This window comes from Gopherus evgoodei, chromosome 2, assembly GCF_007399415.2.
Source record: "Gopherus evgoodei ecotype Sinaloan lineage chromosome 2, rGopEvg1_v1.p, whole genome shotgun sequence".
In the NCBI taxonomy this organism is placed as follows: domain Eukaryota; kingdom Metazoa; phylum Chordata; order Testudines; family Testudinidae; genus Gopherus; species Gopherus evgoodei.
In genome coordinates, this window is record NC_044323.1 from 181,995,946 (window position 1) to 182,013,962 (window position 18,017).

Here is an 18,017-nt window from a genome sequence, read left to right on the forward strand (position 1 = left end):
TGTGTGGCTTGCATGGGGGAATGCCTGCATGGAGACAGTTTGTGCCTATGAAAAATGGCTGAAAGCCTTTTAATAAAATTAATTTATTCTTTCAGTTTTTTCTCTAATGGTAGTTTTGATATTCTGAGCTTTGTCAGCCCCCCGCCCCCCTCCTTCTTCCGTGAAAGCAATGGCAGACAATCGTTTCGTGCCTTTTTTCCTGGGTTACCTGTGCAGACGTCATACCACAGCAAGCATGGAGCTCGCACAGCTGACCGTCACCATAAGTCTCCTGGGTGCTGGCAGACGTGGGACTGCATTGCTACACAGCAGCAGCTCATTGCCTTTTGGCAGCAGAAGGTGTGTTACGACTGGTAGCCATCGTCGTCGTACTCCCGGGTGCTCTTTTAACTGACCTCGGTGAGGTCAGTCAGGGGTGCCTGGGCAGACATGGGAGTGTTTCAGCCAGGTCACTCCGATCTTCTGCCGAGCACCCAGGAGATGACGATGGCTAGCAGTCGAACTGCACCATCTGCTGCCAGCCTAAAGATGTAAAAGATAGATGGAGTGGTCAAAACAAGAAATAGACTCACCCCATTTGTTTTGTATTCATTTGCTTCCTCCTTCCCTCCGTCCATGAAATCAGCGGCCTGCTAAACCCAGGGTTTTGAGTTCGATCCTTGAGGGGGCCATTCAGTGTGACAGTTGTTTGTGTTTCTCCTTCATGCAAAGCCACCCCCTTTGTGGACTTTAATTCCCTGTAAGCCATGTCGTGAGTTGCCCCGCCCTCCGTCAGAGCAGACAATCGTTTCGCACCTTTTTTTAGCCCAGATGCCATATCACTGGGATCATGGAGCCCGCTCAGATCACTGCGGCAGTTATGAGCACTGTAAACACCGGGCGCATTATCCTGGAGTATATGCAGAACCAGAACCTGCCAAAGCAAAACCAGGGGAGGAGGCGATGGCAGCGCGGTGATGAGAGTGTTGAGGACATAGACATGGACATAGACTTCTTGCAAAGTACGGGCCCCGGCAATGTGCACGTCATGGTGTTAATGGGGCAGATTCATGCTGTGGAACGCTGATTCTGGACCTGGGAAACAAGCACAGACTGGTGGGACCGCATAGTGTTACAGTTCTGGGACGATTCTCAGTAGCTGCGAAACTTTCGCATGTGTAAGGGCACTTTCATGGAACTTTGTGATTTGCTTTCCCCTGCCCTGAAGCACCAGAATACCAAGATGAGTGCAGCCTTCACAGTTGAGGAGTGAGTGGCGATAGCCCTGTGGAAGCTTGCAGAGCCAGACAGCTACCGGTCAGTCGGGCATCAATTTAGACTGGGCAGATCTACTGTGGGGGCTGCTGTGATCCAAGTAGTCAACACAAACAAAGAGCTGCTGATATCAAGGGTAGTGACTCTGGGAAATGTGCAGGTCATAGTGGATGGCTTTGCTGCAAAGGAATTCCCTAACTGTGATGGGGCGATAGACGGAACCCATATCCCTATTTTGGCACCGGAACACCAAGGCAGCGAGTACATAAACCGCAAGGGGTACTTTTCAATGGTGCTGCAAGCACTGGTGGATCACAAGGGACATTTCACCAGCATCAACATGGGATGGCTGGAAAAGGTACATGATGCTTGCCTCTTCAGGAATTCTGGTCTGTTTCAAAAGCTGCAGGAAGGGTCTTTCTTCCCAGACCAGAAAATAACCATTGGGGATGTTGAAATGCCTATAGTTATCCTTGGGGACCCAGCCTACCCCTTAATTCCATGGCTCATGAAGCCATACAGAGGCAGTCTGGGCAGACAGGAGCTGTTCAACTCTAGGCTGAGCAAGTGCAGAATGGTAGTAGAATGTGCATTTGGACATTTAAAATCGCACTGGTGCAGTTTACTGACTTGGGTTAGACCTCTGAGAAACCAATATTCCCATTGTTATTACTGCTTGCTGTGCGCTCCACAATATCTGTGAGAATAAGGGGGAGACATTTATGGCACGATGAGAGGTTGAGGCAAATCACTTGGCTGCTGATTACATGCAGCCAGACACCAGGGCGGTTAGAAGAGTACAGGAGGATGCAGTACGCATCAGAGAAGCTCTGAAAACCAGTTTCATGACTGGCCAGGCTATGGTGTGAAAGTTCTGTTTGTTTCTCCTTGATGAACCCCCCTCTCCCCCCTTGGTTTGTTCTACTTCCCTGTAAGCTACCCACCCTCCCCTCCTCCCTTCAATCACCGCTTGCAGAGGCAATGAAGTCATTGTTGCTTCACATTCATGCTTTCTTTATTAATTCATCACACAAATAGGGGACATCTGCCAAGGTATCCCGGGAGAGGTGGGGGAGGAGGGAAGCACCGGTTGGGGTTGGGAATGAGAGAAGGACAAGGCCACACTGCACTTAAGAACTTTAAAACTTATTGAAGGACAGCCTTCTGTTGCTTGGGAAATCCCCTGGGGTGGAGTGGCTGGGTTGCCGGAGGGCCCCCCCCCCACTGCGTTCTTGGGCATCTTGGTGAGGAGGCAATGGAACTTGGGGAGGAGGGCTGTTGGTTACACAGAGGCTGTAGTGGCGGTCTTTGCTCCTGCTGCCTTTCCTGCAGCTCAACCATATGCTGGAGTGTATAAGTTTGATCTTCTAGCATCCTGAGCATTGACTCTTGCCTTCTGTTAGCAAGCTGACGCCACCTGTCATCTTCAACCTGCCACCTCTCCTCGTGTTCGTGTTGTGCTTTCCTGCACTCTGACATCATCTGCCTCCACACATTCCGGTGTGCTCTGTTAGTGTGGGAGGACAGCAGGAGCTCAGACAACATTTCATCCCGAGTGTGTTTTTTTCGCCTTCTAATCTTCACTAGCCTCTGTGAAGGAGAAACATTTGTAGCTGGTGGAGGAAAGGGGAGAGTGGTAGTTAAAAAGACACATTTTATAGAACAATGGGTACATGCTTTCACATTAAACCTTGCTGTTCACATTACACAGCACGTGCTTTTGTTACAAGGTCGAATTTTGCCTCTTGTATTGAGGGCCTGCCGATTTGGTGTGAGAGGTCACTCATGCTTCACCCCTCCCCCCCACTGCGTGGCTAACAGCGGGGAACAATTCTGTTAAGCCACAGCCAAGCAGGAATGGGCACCTCTGAATGTCCCCTTAATAAAAGCACCCTATTTCAACCAGGTGACCATAAATGATATCACTCTCCTGAGGATAACACAGCGAGATAAAGAACGAATGTTGTTTGAATGCCAGCAAACACTGGGACCATACGCTGCCATGCTTTGTTCTGCAGTGATTCCCGACTACGTGCTACTGGCCTGGCGTGGTAAAGTGTCCTACTATGGAGGACGGAATAAGGCCGCCCTCCCCAAAAACCTTTTGCAAAGGCTTTGGGAGTACATCCAGGAGAGCTTTATGGAGATGTCCCTGGAGGATTTCCGTTCCATCCCCAGACACGTTAACAGACTTTTCCAGTAGCTTTACTGGCCGCAAATGCCAGGGCAAATTAATCATTAAACACACTTGCTTTTAAACCATGTCTAATATTTACAAAGGTACACTCACCAGAGGTCACTTCTGAGCCTTCAGGGTCTGGGAGCACGCCTTGGGTGGGTTCGGGGGTTACTGGTTCCAGGTCCAGATTGAAAAACATATCTTGGATTTGGGGAAACTGGTTTCTCTGCTTCCTTGCTGTGAGCTATATTCAACCTCTTCATCATCATCTTCCTCATCCCCCAAACCTGCTTCCGTGTTGCATGATTCTGCATTGATAGAGTCAAAGCACGGGGTTGGGGTACTGGTGGCTGCACCCCCTGCATGGCATGCAGCGTATCATAGAAGCGGCATGTTCGGGGGCATCATAGAAGTGGGCATGTTCAGCGTCCGTTTGCCTCTCTGGTTTTTTGGTAGGCTTGCCTTAGCTCTGTAATTTTCACATGGCACTGCTTTGTGTCCCTGTTATGGCCTCTGTCCTTCATGCCCTTGGAGACTTTTTCAAATGTTTTGGCATTTCATTTACTGGAACGGAGTTCAGCTAGCACGGATTCGTCTCCCTATATGGCGAGCAGATCCTGTACCTCCTGTTTGGTCCATGCTGGAGCTCTTTTGCAATCCTGGTACTCCATCATGGGCACCTGTGCTGATGAGATCTGCACTCACCTGCACCTTGCCATGTTGGGCAAACAGGAAATGGGATTCAGAAGTTCACAGGCCTTTTCCTGTTTACCTGGCCATTGCATCTGAGTTGAGAGTGCTATCCAGAGCGGTCACAATGGAGCACTCTGGGATATCTCCCAGAGGCCAGTGCTGTCGAATTGCGTCCACACTACCCTAGTTTTGACTCGGCAAGGCCTATTTCAGCGCTAATCCCCTCGTCGGCGATGAAGTAGAGAAATCGATTTAAAGAGTCCTTTAAGTTGAAAAAAAGGGCTTCGTCGTGTGGATGGGTCCAGGCTTAAATCAAGATAACGCTGCTAAATTCAACCTTTATAGTGTGATGCCATGTTTTCATACACACATAGGCACCAGTTACCCCAGAAAAAAAATCTGCCTTCAAGATTGCCGAATTATGCCCTAGTTCCTCAGCATGCTGCAGTGGGTTTTGTGGGGAGTGAAGGGGTATATTTTTGTAGTTGCATCTATTGTGCCCAGGTTTGAAAATGTATCTTGAAATGTTTAAAAGAACTCTGAGTAATATACTCATAAAAGTTTGTCTTCAAAAGTAACCAGCATTATTTTATCTGAAGAGTAGAGATATTTGTAGAAGATCAAACGGATACAATATCTTAAGACAGAGAGTAACTGATGTAAGTGAAGTGAATGCTTTTATGCTGGTACAAAAGTATTATAAAATATTAAATACACCCGCATTCTAAGGCTGCATTTTCATCCCAGGCTCTGGTGACATGTACAAACCACTCAAGTTTCAATTTTGTGGGTTATATTGTCACCAGAAGTTCTGACTAGTACTGTACAATTTAACAAATGACAGTTGGATACAATATGATTTTAAAATGACAAACTTGTTTATTAATATATATATATATATATATATTTTTTTTTTAAAAACAAACCTCAATGTCTATGGACCGTCTAGACCCAGAGATGTTTTTGTCTGGCTCTAAATTTGATGCTCAAATTACAAATCCCAGAAAATGGTTACAATATAGCACAAAGTTGATAATATCTTCATTATTACAGTGCATCCAGAAGCCACTGTATTAAAACACACACACAAATATATAAGCAGCATAGGTTAAATTCACTTCTTCCTGCACAAATCCAGAATAATCAGGGTTTGTAGAGGGAACTGCATGGGATTAGAAGAATGGACACAGCAGTCAGTCTGCTTCAGCCTATTAGCTGGAATGGTGGCTATAGTTTCAGCATGCCCCTGTGCAGGAATTTTAAGCTATTGGATTCACATAAATTAATTGCCTGCTCCATGCAGATCTATCCAGGATCAATTATGGGTCCCTCCTCGTCACCAGGCAGTGCAGAGGAGCCTTCTGTGCAGCTACCCTTTGTCATCTCCAGTGGATGGCTAAATTGGGGTTTATGTTGTGTGAAGGGGCGTGCTGGGATGAAATTCACCCCTGAGGACTAGCCTGTCACCGGGTCTGGTCTATGCCCCAGCCTGTACCCAGTCTCCCTGGGAGTGACCATTTAATGTGCTGGCCCCTAAGCACTTGTACAGTTCCACAGGGCCAGGTCCATGGCCTCCAAAACTAGGAGACTGGGCCTTCGGCATCAGCTCCATGGCTCCCTGCAGCGACTCCGGCCCCACCTGTGGGAAGTTTATACTGTAGCCCTTCAGGGGATGATGCTCTCAGTGTATATTTGCAGCGACACAGGTAGCCTTTTCAAAAACAAGGTAAGCACTTATTAGTTACCTGGCACAGAGAATCTGGAAGTCCCCTTTGGTTAGCAAACAGAGGCAGAAGTTAAGCTATAGTAGTCCAGTCTGGTCAAACCAGTGCCATGATGAGCCAGCCAAACTGTGATGGACGGCATCTCTTGTTTTCACTCACTCATCCCCTCCACGTTGTCTGTCTTCTTGCAGTTTTCTGCTTTTAGACGTTGATGGTTCAGTTGTTGGGCATCTCTTTGCCTTGCTGGTTGCTCTGTTGATTTGGGCTTGGTTTCAGCCGATTGCTAATGACTGTATTCATTCCATCCAGCTAGCCCTATGACACTCATCCTTCCTTCACTGTTTTAGCAGGAGACTTAAACTTTTTTTTTTTAAACAATGCAAAGTTCAGAGGGAAACTGAGGCACACATAGTCTTCATAAAATATTTCAGAAAATTCTCACTTTGTCACACAGCACCAGGCTTATACACCCTTTAAATCAACAAAATTGGGTTTAAATGGGGTTTAAGTGCTAGATAGGCTTTGTACTGTCTTTTTGCAAAAGTTGCAGCCTTGGATGGATTTCATCTTATATGACTAGAGAGAGTTTATAAAACAATTCCCTAGATAAAAAAACAGTTTACTGTCAGTTAGTGTGATGTGCCATGTCATTATGGTTATGTTAAACTGTGAATTCTCCTTGAACATTGAATAGTATGAATCTCACATGCACACTTCTGACTTTTTTTTTCTTTTTTTTCTGTTTTGCTACAAGTGTTATTGCCACTTTCATACAGAAAATGGCATTGCTGTAAGTTTTTGGATTGTGGGGGCACTTATTTGGAGTTGCAGGGAATTAAAATGGGAACAGATGGGGGATGAGACTTGAAGGGAGATTCCACAAGTCAAACTCAGTTTGGTTGTCATTCAGAAATAGAATTGACAACTGTGGGACTAGTTATGTTAGGCTATTCCAGTCTAAGAGTCAGATCCTGCACTCATGTGTATGGGGCACGCATTCTCTTCTATCTGTGGGCAGGACAAAGATCTAAATTTTACCATTTGCATTCTGAACTGGGCAAGATCAAAGACAACCTGGAGAAAATGAAAGAGAGAGGATGATGGTAGATTTTAAAATAAGATTTAGGTTAAATGACGTTTTGATGTAGATTGTGGGAAATGAATATTAGGTGATGTTAACACATCCTGAAGAATGTGTATCAGGCTCTACTTTCTTCTGTGTCCATTCCTCCCTAGGCCTCCTCACTTTCACATACAAACTTAGGGCCAATTGAGGCAACTTCAGTGATTCTGGTGACAGCACTGTGTTTGGTTTGTGCTTTGTTCTTTGTAGCTTGGATTGCTTTGCAGTCCAAGTTTTGACTTTTTAAATCAGTTACTATTTGATAACCTAATTTTATACTCTGCTGACTCTGCTTGCCTTAGGTATATAGTATGAGCATATGAAGTTATATAATTGCAGTAACTTCAGTTTACTGTCATATAATGAATGATTAATGGGATAATCTATATTTTCAAAATACAAAACAACTCCTTGTAATCATTAAAATATTTCCAGAAGACAAAGACAAACTGCTAAGGCAGAAGACAGAGGTGCTTGGGACCTCTTTAATGAGCTGAAATCAGATAGTCTCACAAATCTGTTTGAATTATGTATATTGTTGCCCCTGAACATTTTCATATACATGAGCTGTTGCATACCAAGTTCTAGTAGTAATTGGCAGCTGCTGCATGGTCTTGGAAAAAGATATTACAAATACCTGAAACAGGAAGTATTAGTAAGAGAAGTGAAGTTGTGTGCCACACTAATGTGGTGGCCTACTTGCATTGTTTGGGCCTTCTGTTTCAGTTTCCTGTTTTGCTTCTTGCTCCTTGAAGTAGTAGGAGATTAGAGAGCCGAGGAGACACCATGCTCAGCCCCTCTGGAAAAGTAGTTAACAGTGACTCCTCTGACTAGTGTGGACCACAGTCCTGTATTTGCATGCGCTTAACTTTACTGATGTCAGTAGCCCCACCCTCACATCCTTAAAGTTAAGCCTATGTGTGGAAGTGCTCTTTTAGGCCCCAGCCCTACACACAATGTTGACTCGTTCTGAAACGAGACCCATCTGCTCTCCTAGCCAAAAAAATGGTGAGTGAGTCTTGAAGTTGAAGGGATATAAAATGGAGAGAATGGTGTGTTGATGTGTGTGAGAGAGAATAACTGTTGAGGGCCCAGAAAGAATGCAGAGAATTCTCTAACAAACATATTTGTATCTCATGATTATGGGAACTGATCAGCCACCATGTATTCTCTCGATTTTAAATAGAGAGTAGTAAGAGTAGTTTTATAAAATGTATAGACAGAATTATAAAAAGGGGGTGGCTTCTGAAGTAACATGTCTGAGGAAAAATATATTTAATGTACTCTTGTAATATTAATGTGTACAGTCTCACTGAAACAGTCACGCGCTCACAAACTCTTAAATAGACTTGCTCATATTGATGGAAGAAAACTACTCACTTTCTGAAAATGGTTTGATGTAAAATTATTTCATTCTTTAAAAAATGTTAATTAGAAACAGCATTAACTATAGATAGGCCCAGGAAAGTGGTAAATTTGCCACCTGCTAAAGTCTTTACATTGAAATTGGATATCTATCTAAAAGATATGGTCTACTGCAGATTATTGGGCATGACAGTATCTACTTGCATATCAGGGAAGGATAATTTCTTGGTAAAATATTGTGACCTGTGTTATGCGGTAGCTCAGACTAGATGATCATACTGGTCCTTTCTCGCTTTTAGAAGTTATTAATTTGTGCTCAGGACTTTAAATTATATATAAATGGATGAATTATTCCAGTTTATATTGCATGTAAATGTATATGCCATTTGTGTGTATGCATTATGGTGTAAAATGCATTATAGTGTAAAATATAAAAGTAATTACACATGTAGGCATACGTGTGTGTGTAGAGGGATATGTGTGTGTGTATATCTTTTAAAATATTTCATTCCTTTTGAGAGAGAGAATAATAATTAGCCTTATTTAGTAATGCGTCAGTAAGCAATAGCTGGGAGTTTTCTTTTTTCAGTCTGTTTTGCACTAATGAAAGATAGGTGCACTGCTTAGCTTTGCTTCAAACAGCCGTGAGTGACTATGAAAGTGGCTGGTTTAAGGTTACTTTTGTTTTCTGCAGACCAGTCGCAATGGCAGAGTGTTGCTGTGTTCCATTCACTGACTATAGATATAGAAAAGAAACAGAGTGTACCATGCAGAATGTTTAAAAGAACACCATAATTTTTAACCTATACCAGATGCCTTTGAAATTAAAGCTATGTTGGAGTGGTGACAGTAGCATAAGAAGTGTTCTGTAATTTGTGGAAAGTGGTCTGAATAAATACAGTACAGATTAAGGTACATTCCAGTGAAAGGTTAGTAAGAGCATGTGCGTGTATGTAAAAATGTATAATAGACATAAAAAGAAATTCTGGTTTTATTATTTTTAAACTTCATTAGCCACAACATAGAAAGGAGTTCATAACAATAAGCATCAACATCATGAATTTTCCATTAACCTACTCTATTCCTGATGCTGCCCCTATCTAACTCATGTTATGAATCATATTAAGAAAAAACACCCTGTTTAGCCCATCCAGGGGAAAAACCCTTACTTCACCTCATCTCCAAAAAAAACCCCAAACACCTACTTGCCCTGTTTCAACTACACCAAATTCTAATCTATTCTTTACTACTTAGATGTACAGATACACTTTTCCTGTCTCATACAAGAACAGTGTTGTCCCACTTTCTTTTGCTGAAATGTAATAATATTACAAATTACGATAGTAAGTTGAACATGTTAAAGAAATGGGTCAATGGAAAGATTACATTTTCAATCCACATAAACCAAATGTAATCACATACAGAATGCAGTATCTCAAACCAACAGAAGGAAGGTGAATCTCAATTTAAATCTACCTGAGTAAAACTGTGCTCAGATTTGATATTCAGTAATCTCATAGAATTGACACTATCATTTTGAAACACTGAAATTTTTAAATGTTAGATGCATGTGTTTTCCTTTATTTTAGTTCCAGCATGCTTTTCTAGTTTAATTTTTGTGGCCTTTTTAAAATCCAGCTTCCCTCTACTACTCCCATAGTTTTCTATCTAAGATACTTATAGGGCCCTTCCACCATGGTATCTGAGCACCTCTCAATCCTCGCCATACCCCTGTGACACAGGTTAAGTGCTATTATCCCCATTTTACTGATGAGAAACTGAGGCACAGAGAGACCAAATATCTTGCCTAGGGTCACACAGGAAATTGGTAGTAGAGCTGGGAACTGAACCTGGGTCCCCTGAGCCCCAACCTAAAGCACTGGCGCCTGGGTCATTCTCTCCACTTTATGCATGCAGTTGATAGTGGATGCAAAATGACAGATGCATTCATGGAGGTTGGGTATAAAAAAATCAGGATCCTAATGTTTAGTCTTTCAGATGATTCTAAGAGGTATGAGACAATGAAATAGGGAACTAAGCTGTGTCTTAAAAATACACCCTGTTAGAATAACATATCTAATTGATTGACTATCCAGAAATAAAAGTGTCTTTTTGTCACAAAATAAACAAAAATTTACTTTAGATTGAAATGGATTGTACAACTAAGGGATGAATATTTATAGCATGCCACGCCTCTCAACTGCCTTCATCCTTTTCATTCATTAAAAGGGACCCTTTGAAATTGCCAGTGTAATGAAATTGTGAATTCTATGCACTTGACCTTGTTAACATTGGGTCTAATTCACCCCTGTGGAGAGAGCCAGCAGAAGGCCGGTGCAGGTAGCGTGAGGCCATCATAAGAATTCCTATTGGATTCAGGTGTTGCACTGGCTTCTGCGTGGGGGTGAATTTTATCTAGTGTCACCATATGGCTGACAAATCCAGAATGGGAAAACTACAGAGGAACAGAGAGGATGATCGACTCTGCTTGATTTACCTCTTACCTCGGGGCTATTTGGGAGTTTGTCTCCAGCTACTTTTTAGCTACTTGGTAGAAAACATTTGTATTAGGCTGTTGTTACTGCTAGGGAAAATACATTGGTAAAAAAGCATACAAACCTCTTCCCCCTTTTGGTGGATGAATGTTTCCAGCAAGAATAGTTGGTTGTGTAGGTGGAAAGATTCTCTCATTACATGGATTATGGGGGAGAAATGTCAGTGTTTTGGGGCTCTATTTAAGGAAATTTGGAAGGGGTACTCGAAATCCATATTGAAAAGAAATATCCAGGACAAGTGACATAAAATTAGACTGCTAATATAAAAATCATACTTCTATCTTGAATAATCTGCTGGCTATCTTTGTATATTGCACTTAAAATTTACTGTTACTGAAATGGAAGAGTAGGAGGGAGAAGAGTGATATCTCTTGTTTTCCAGTTTGTTAGGGTTGGGCTTTAGACAGCACTTCGTGTATAGTCAGTTTCACAGTTTTCCCCTATATAATCATTTAGTCAGTTTCCCTTGCTGTTTCTGTGTGTCTTTCACACCACAACAGGAGAGAGAAGAACATTGTTAAATCTATGGAGATGTGGTTGTAAAACCACAAAATAGGGGGCAGGCATAATACCTGAAACTACTTTTAACTCCTTTTATTTATTTTTTTAATTGACTAGATTTCAGGGTAATGCTCTCCACTTTAAGGCTGAGTTTATTATTATTTTTATCATAATTTTATTTATTATTGACATGCTACTAATACAGTGATGTAAGTGTACCTAGCACTTAACTCACAAAATATACTGACCTTCCCTCAGGGAAGGTAGCAAACCTTCTGGGATAAGTGGAAGGGAAGGGAGGAGAAGAGCGTACAGCAACTAGGGCAAGTCAGCAATTGAATTGTCAGCGTGGGGCATTGTGGAATGCCTTCTGAAAGGCAGGAACAGTTGATATAAGCAACGAAGTGTCTACACTGACACTGCATCGACCTAAGAGCTATGTTCTAGGAGGTGGAATTATTAAGTTGCTGTAGTGTGCGAGTTACATTGCTCAGAGGTACATTTTAGTGTAGCTAGGTCAGTGTAAGCTGCCTTATGTTGACCTAACTCTGTAGTGTAGACCAGGCCTTAGATCATGTAATTGCTTTAGTTAGTAAAAGCCACGTCTTAGGCATTTCATAATTTTTCTGTCTTAGCTTTCTTCCTTTTTCTTTGTAGATATTACCGTGAGGAGATTAGAGTGAGTAAGCCTCAGAGAAGAAAGGGTGTATTGAGAAGTTTGAAAGAGAGCTTGCATTGGGAGGGCCAATGACCATATCATCTTCTGGGACTTGTACAATGCCAAACACACTTTTGAAGCTTATCAAATAACAGCCCTGGTCTAGCAAAGCCCTTAAGTTTGTGCTTAACCTTGAACATGTGAGTAGCAACATTGAAGTCAGTGTTCACATGCTTGAAGTTACGTATGTGCTCAAGTTCTTGCTGATTTGAGATCAATGATAATAAGATATTAGTTAAGGATTTTTTTACCCTACTAGTGTATTCTGTTTTTAAGCAAGTTTTTGTGGCTGTGGTTGTTTGGAGGTAGAAAAGGAATATAATTTACACTTTAATAATAATGAAATCTAGCTCTTTTATAACCCTTTTCATCAGTGGATCTCAAACTGCTTTATAATGGAGGTCAGCATCATTATTCTTGTTCCACAGATGTGGAAACTGAGGCACTATTATAGTGAGGTGTTGTGGAAATATTGTCTTGATATTGTATGTACTTGATGCTATACTACACATCTTTTAAAAAAAATGTGCTATTACCCCAGTAGAGTACATGTGAGAGTCAGTCTAACAAGTATCAGAGGGGTAGCCGTGTTAGTCTGGATCTGTAAAAGCAGCAAAGAATCCTGCGGCACTTTATAGACTAACAGACGTTCTGGAGCATGAGCTTTTGTGGGTGAATACCCACTTCCTCAGATGCATGCACGAAAGCTCATGCTCCAGAACGTCTGTTAGTCTATAAGGTGCCACAGGATTCTTTGCTGCTTTTACAGTCTAACAAGTGTGACAAACCTTGTTTCCTGGACTGGACCGTCAGCAATCCACAGAGTTGATTACCAATCCCATTATTTGTTGACGTTCTTGTGTAGTGATTCATGGTGAAGAAAAGGAAGTGGAAATACAGATGACGGGGGAATAACAAAACACTATACAATTATAAATCTTGTCAGTAATATGTGGTATGGGAGCTGATATGGGAACTTCATCTACTTCTGTATCCTATCTCCTTCTCGTTAAAGGAAGGGGGTTAGCTTAAATAGTCCTTTTAAATCTGACCAATTCTTCTAGAACCCAGGTCCTTGTTATTCCACATTAGGGCTTTTGTTGCTTCCCGGACTGCAAGTAATGGCCTTGTTGGCGTCCAAAAGCATTATCTTCTCTTGCTAGTTCTGGTGTTGCTGCTGGTCGGAGGCTGTACAGCTCCAGGTAGCTGAAGAATGTTAATGATGTCATCTCTAGTGTTCCCTGTAACAAAGGATGCTACAGAAAGTTTCTGCTAAAATTACCTGTTTCCCAAGGCATGAGGGGACATCTATTTTAACATAGCTAAGTGACCTAGATTGTTCACTCTGTGAACAACTACCTATCAATAAACAAACACATGCTACTGAAAATCCAGCCTAACATAGCCAGCCTACAGGTGGGGTAGAGTTCAAGGTACAGATCTCATCTTTAAATGCTGAGCTAGCTCCTTTTTAAGGCAGAGAGGAAGAGGGAGAAGAACCTCAAGGCTGTGTGCTCTGATAGCTGCTCTGCTCCCTTCGAAATCCATCTCAAGGGACACAGCATTTCTTAATTTTTCTAGAGGCCCTACATTTAAGTATGCAGACCATACACAAGTTTTACATATTTCTCTACAATGAAGTATGCTACCTCTCTCACACTGTGTACTTACCTCAGACAATTATAATTGTTTAAATATAGTGTTTATCATTTTTCATGTGCATATCGAAGTTTTATGAAAGAACCTTATTTCCGGTGCCAGCTTGTCCAGATAGGAGGTGTAGACAATAATCATTTAGGAGATGGCAGCACAGTGGTTCTGGTATCGGAACTCAGAGGTTTTTTAAAGCAAGCGAAATGTGGGCCTTGTTTTGCAATCCCTCAGCGCATAAGCCTCCTGGACAGTTCAGTGGTAGCAATCATGACGGTATTACCTGGACTGGACTTCATGTTTGTAATGTATTGTTTTCCCCCTTTGCCCCGCTGTACATGCTCAGATACTGTGGCGAAGGAATACCTAGACAAAAATTCAAAAACAAAGGCCTATTCCTGCCACCTACGTCTGAGCTCTCCAACTGAGTGGTGGTGTCAGGAGAGATTACGTCTTTAAAAGACACAATCTCGCCTCCTCCTGGGCACAAGGAGAAGCATGGTGCTGTGCAGGGTTGCTACATCTTTTAACATGATTAGCAAACACTCCAGCCAAGGCTGGATGAAGGCCTGTAGACAACAGGCATGTGCCTTAGGGCCACAGCTGCAAAAGCCATGTGATAAAGTCACCACCACAGCTTTCAGGGTCTCTTTTTAAAAAGAAAGTATTTTTCTGGTCCTCTCATTTGCAGAGATGTTTAGAATCCGTGTGCAGCAGATGTCTGAGTCTGCAGACAGCCTCCAGTGCAGGGAAGACCAACAGCAGACACTAATGCCAGAGAGGAAGCCAACTAGTACTATGTACATGAGCAGAGCATATTCCCTCTTTGAGGTGAGGAGCCCTGCCACTGCTTGAGGGGAGGAAAAGGTACCCTGCTGCCACTCCCACCACTGTCTGGGGGGAGTAATCTGGCCGTCACCAGTTCTCCCTCCTCGGGTGGCATGAGGGTGTGTCTAGAGCTCTGGATTATCCTAGTCTGGCCCTGACTGTATCCTGATGCACATGAGAGTGGAGCCTGTCTCTGCCCATTCCCTGTCCAGAATCACCTCTGGAGCTAGTAGTAAGTAGTGCAGGCAGTTCTAGTCATTTCCACCCCTTCTCTATCCCCCTCCCCCCCTCGTACTTGGAGATGGATTGTCTGCATCAGTGTGAGAGCATTTGTGCAGGAAAGCAGTTCACTGTACCCTTTCTTCCCAGCCTCCGTGCAGTCACACAGGGTGAGGCATGATCTAACTCTTCCTGTGTAGTGCATCCTGGGGTTTAATTTCTTTCTTTTCTTGATTCTTTGTTTCCACTGTTGTGGTTTTCGTTGGTTTTGATTGTAGTCAGACATGTTAAAATGATTAAGTACAAATTGCGGGGGATGGAAAACTATCTTGGTCAGTTTAGCATAGACAACACTCTCAGACAAATGCAAGTATGAAGCAATCCAGCAGAAAGACTCTTTAACAGTGTTGCCAACTCACACCGTTTTATCAGAAATCTCGCGATATTTGGATTTTTTCTTGCAGCATTTGGTGTTTTTCCTGCTTCTGGATTCAAGCAGCTATAAAACAGTTCTGTGACTACTACGAAACCATTCAGCCTTCCACGGGTGGCTTTGCTCAGAGAGCTCTGGAAAAGGCTGTAGTGCTGATAAAAGTACAACCCAGCAAAGAGTTTCCTAGTTTGTATTTTATAAGGACCAGATTCTGATACTGTTACTTATTTTGAGTAGCACCTCGCTCTATAAGGGATCTTTTGGAGGTCATTGGGTTGTTTTATTGATTAAGGTGCTATTTAACATGTGTTAAGAGTGTCTGTCACTTACCTATTTAGTTGTCTATTGTTGCTGTTAGTAATAATATTTATTGATTATCACCTAGCCATTGTGCTTGGTGCTGGCTCCCATTACCATAGTATCTGAGTGCCTTACAATCTTTGTTACGTGTATCCTCGCAACTTCTCACTGCAAGCTAGGGTCATACTACCAACTCCATTATACAGATGGGAAACTGAGGCACAGAAAGATTAAAGTTAACTTTTATAAAGTAAGTAAGTGATTTAGGAGCCTAACTGCCATTTTCAAAAGTGTCTGAGGCTCAGATCCTCAAAAGTATTTAGACGCCTTGCTCCCATTGAGAGTTAGGCATCTAAATACCTTTGAGGGTCTGGGCCTTAGGAGCTTGCATCTCACTGAAAGTCTTGAACACTTCTGAAGATGTTATGTTACATGACTGGCCCAAGGTCACATAGGGAGTCTGTGGCAGAGCAGGGAATCTGGCCGTAAATGAGCATTATTTATTTATTTTAAAAAATTAAAGATAAAGGTGAAAGTAAGAGTAAAATAATTTTGTGTTCCTTTAGATCTTAAAATACAACCTTCCATCCCTTACATTTAAAAGACACAAAGATTGTGACACAAACACAGAGGGAAGCTAGGAAGTTCATAGTAAAAGCTGATAGCCAGTAACTCATGCCCGTTACATTTTGTCTTGAATTAATACTGTTTGCAAGGTGGGGTGAGGCATAGACAGATTATCTTCCTTAACTTTGAACTTCCAGGCTTTTCAGGATTAGGGTCTCAGTTTAAAGGGTCTCATCCTGCTCCCACAGGTTAGTGGGCCTGACTCTGCAGGAACAGCTTATAGTTACTTAAACAGAAGCTTTGGGGTTCTGTATGTAATGTGTAACTGCTTTAGGGACTGGTGAAATGCATGTCGTTTTTGTGCCGATACTAAAAAAAAGTAGCAAGGGGTTTAGGGGTACTTCCACCCTCTCTTAAGTACCTCAGTTTTTGTTCCCAGTATTTTTTACAACTGGAGATGCAGCATCATTGATTTTACTTTTTGAATCACTGACCACTTTTTGTTTGCAGAAGAATGCGCAGTCCCAGAGAGACGTGGATAATGACTCCACTTCTTAATTAAAAACAATGGAAAAAATTATTCAGTGCTGCCTGTCCGACATAGCTGAAAAAAAGCAAACAAACGGTTTGCTCAAATTCTCCCCTCAGTCACATTGTGAAACTTCCTTGAATTTAGTGGGGGTTTCACAGGTGTAGCTGAAGGGAGACTTTAGCTATACATTTTGTATAGCAATTCCAAATACAGTTCTAAAAATTGTTTATAAAACAATAACTAACATGCCCAGAATCCAAAGGGGATTCTGAAATGGGATGAAGGTTCTCAAAATGAAAATGAACTCAGTGCTGGTTCAAAGCACTAAATCATTTAATACTGCAAGAGACAGCTTATACCTTAAATACTGGACCAAATGCGTCCCTGTCATAAATGGCTCTACATGAGGGTGAACATGTCCCGTTGTTTTACTACAATCAAAAGGAGATTGAGCATGCTGATGTAACTCCTAATCTCTTACTTTAAAATCAAAAACATTCATGCCTTTTTGGTGATGGCGGGGAATATCAAAATTGTCTCATCTCAGAGAGTCAGCAGTTTCACTCATTCACTCACCCTCCCACCTTTCTTTCCTCCCTCCTTCAGCCAGTCTGTCTTGTGTTCTGTAAATCCCAAAATATTGTTGTACGTATTTACTGTCTGGTCTGATATTTTTCCACATATTAGTATTAAAAAAGATTAATGTGACAAAGTGATTGGTGTAGATCTTTAGGCAGTCAATCAAACTTCACATAAAGCTTCCTTAAATAATAATCATGAATGATCACTATCTACTGTAGCAGTTTGTTATTTAACACAACACATTTCTCTGCTTTGCATCTACAGTGGTTCTTTCCTTTCCCTCACGCAATTTTGTATTCCGGTGAATGAGGTAGTCATTGGTTCTTTAATTACCACACTATATTACAGTATAGTGTACCAGAGAACATGATTTTTAAAAAATACTTTACATTTGTTCAAGGCAATTGGGGGGGAAAAAGGGCAACCTACAGAACAGTCATCAGAGTGCTTTCACTCTGGGTAGTTAACACAGTTGCTTTAGGAAATAAAATATACATTGGAGAAAGGTCAGGGATTTCCCCTGAGCCACCTACCAACCACTTGAAGTGACATTTTCATTCTGAGTGTTTCTTTTTTTGCTTTTATTTAAGTATCCTGGAGCACAGTGAAAAAGTTTTAATACAAGACATCAGAAAAAAGTGCTGCAATGTCTAGTGTGCTGAGGGGACAAAGAGAGACTTACCACTGCATCTTGAAACACTCTCAGATGATTTGAGGTAAGTGACAGAAAAGGTTTTGGCACAAATTCTATTGTAATTAATGTAATCATTATTAACTTTTGAATCTCAGGATGT

The 18,017-nt window shown here is 42.0% G+C and overlaps 1 protein-coding gene across 10 annotated transcripts in view; it reads left to right on the plus strand.

Moving 5' to 3' along the window:
• The window catches only part of ATXN1 (ataxin 1), a 303,257-nt gene that overhangs the window by 61,691 nt on the left and 223,549 nt on the right, over positions 1-18,017 (plus strand). For all 10 annotated transcript variants that reach the window (XM_030552464.1, XM_030552461.1, XM_030552468.1 and 7 more), the window contains one exon: positions 17,814-17,939. The gene's annotated coding sequence lies outside the window, so the exon portion shown is untranslated. The remainder of the gene's footprint in view (positions 1-17,813; positions 17,940-18,017) is intronic.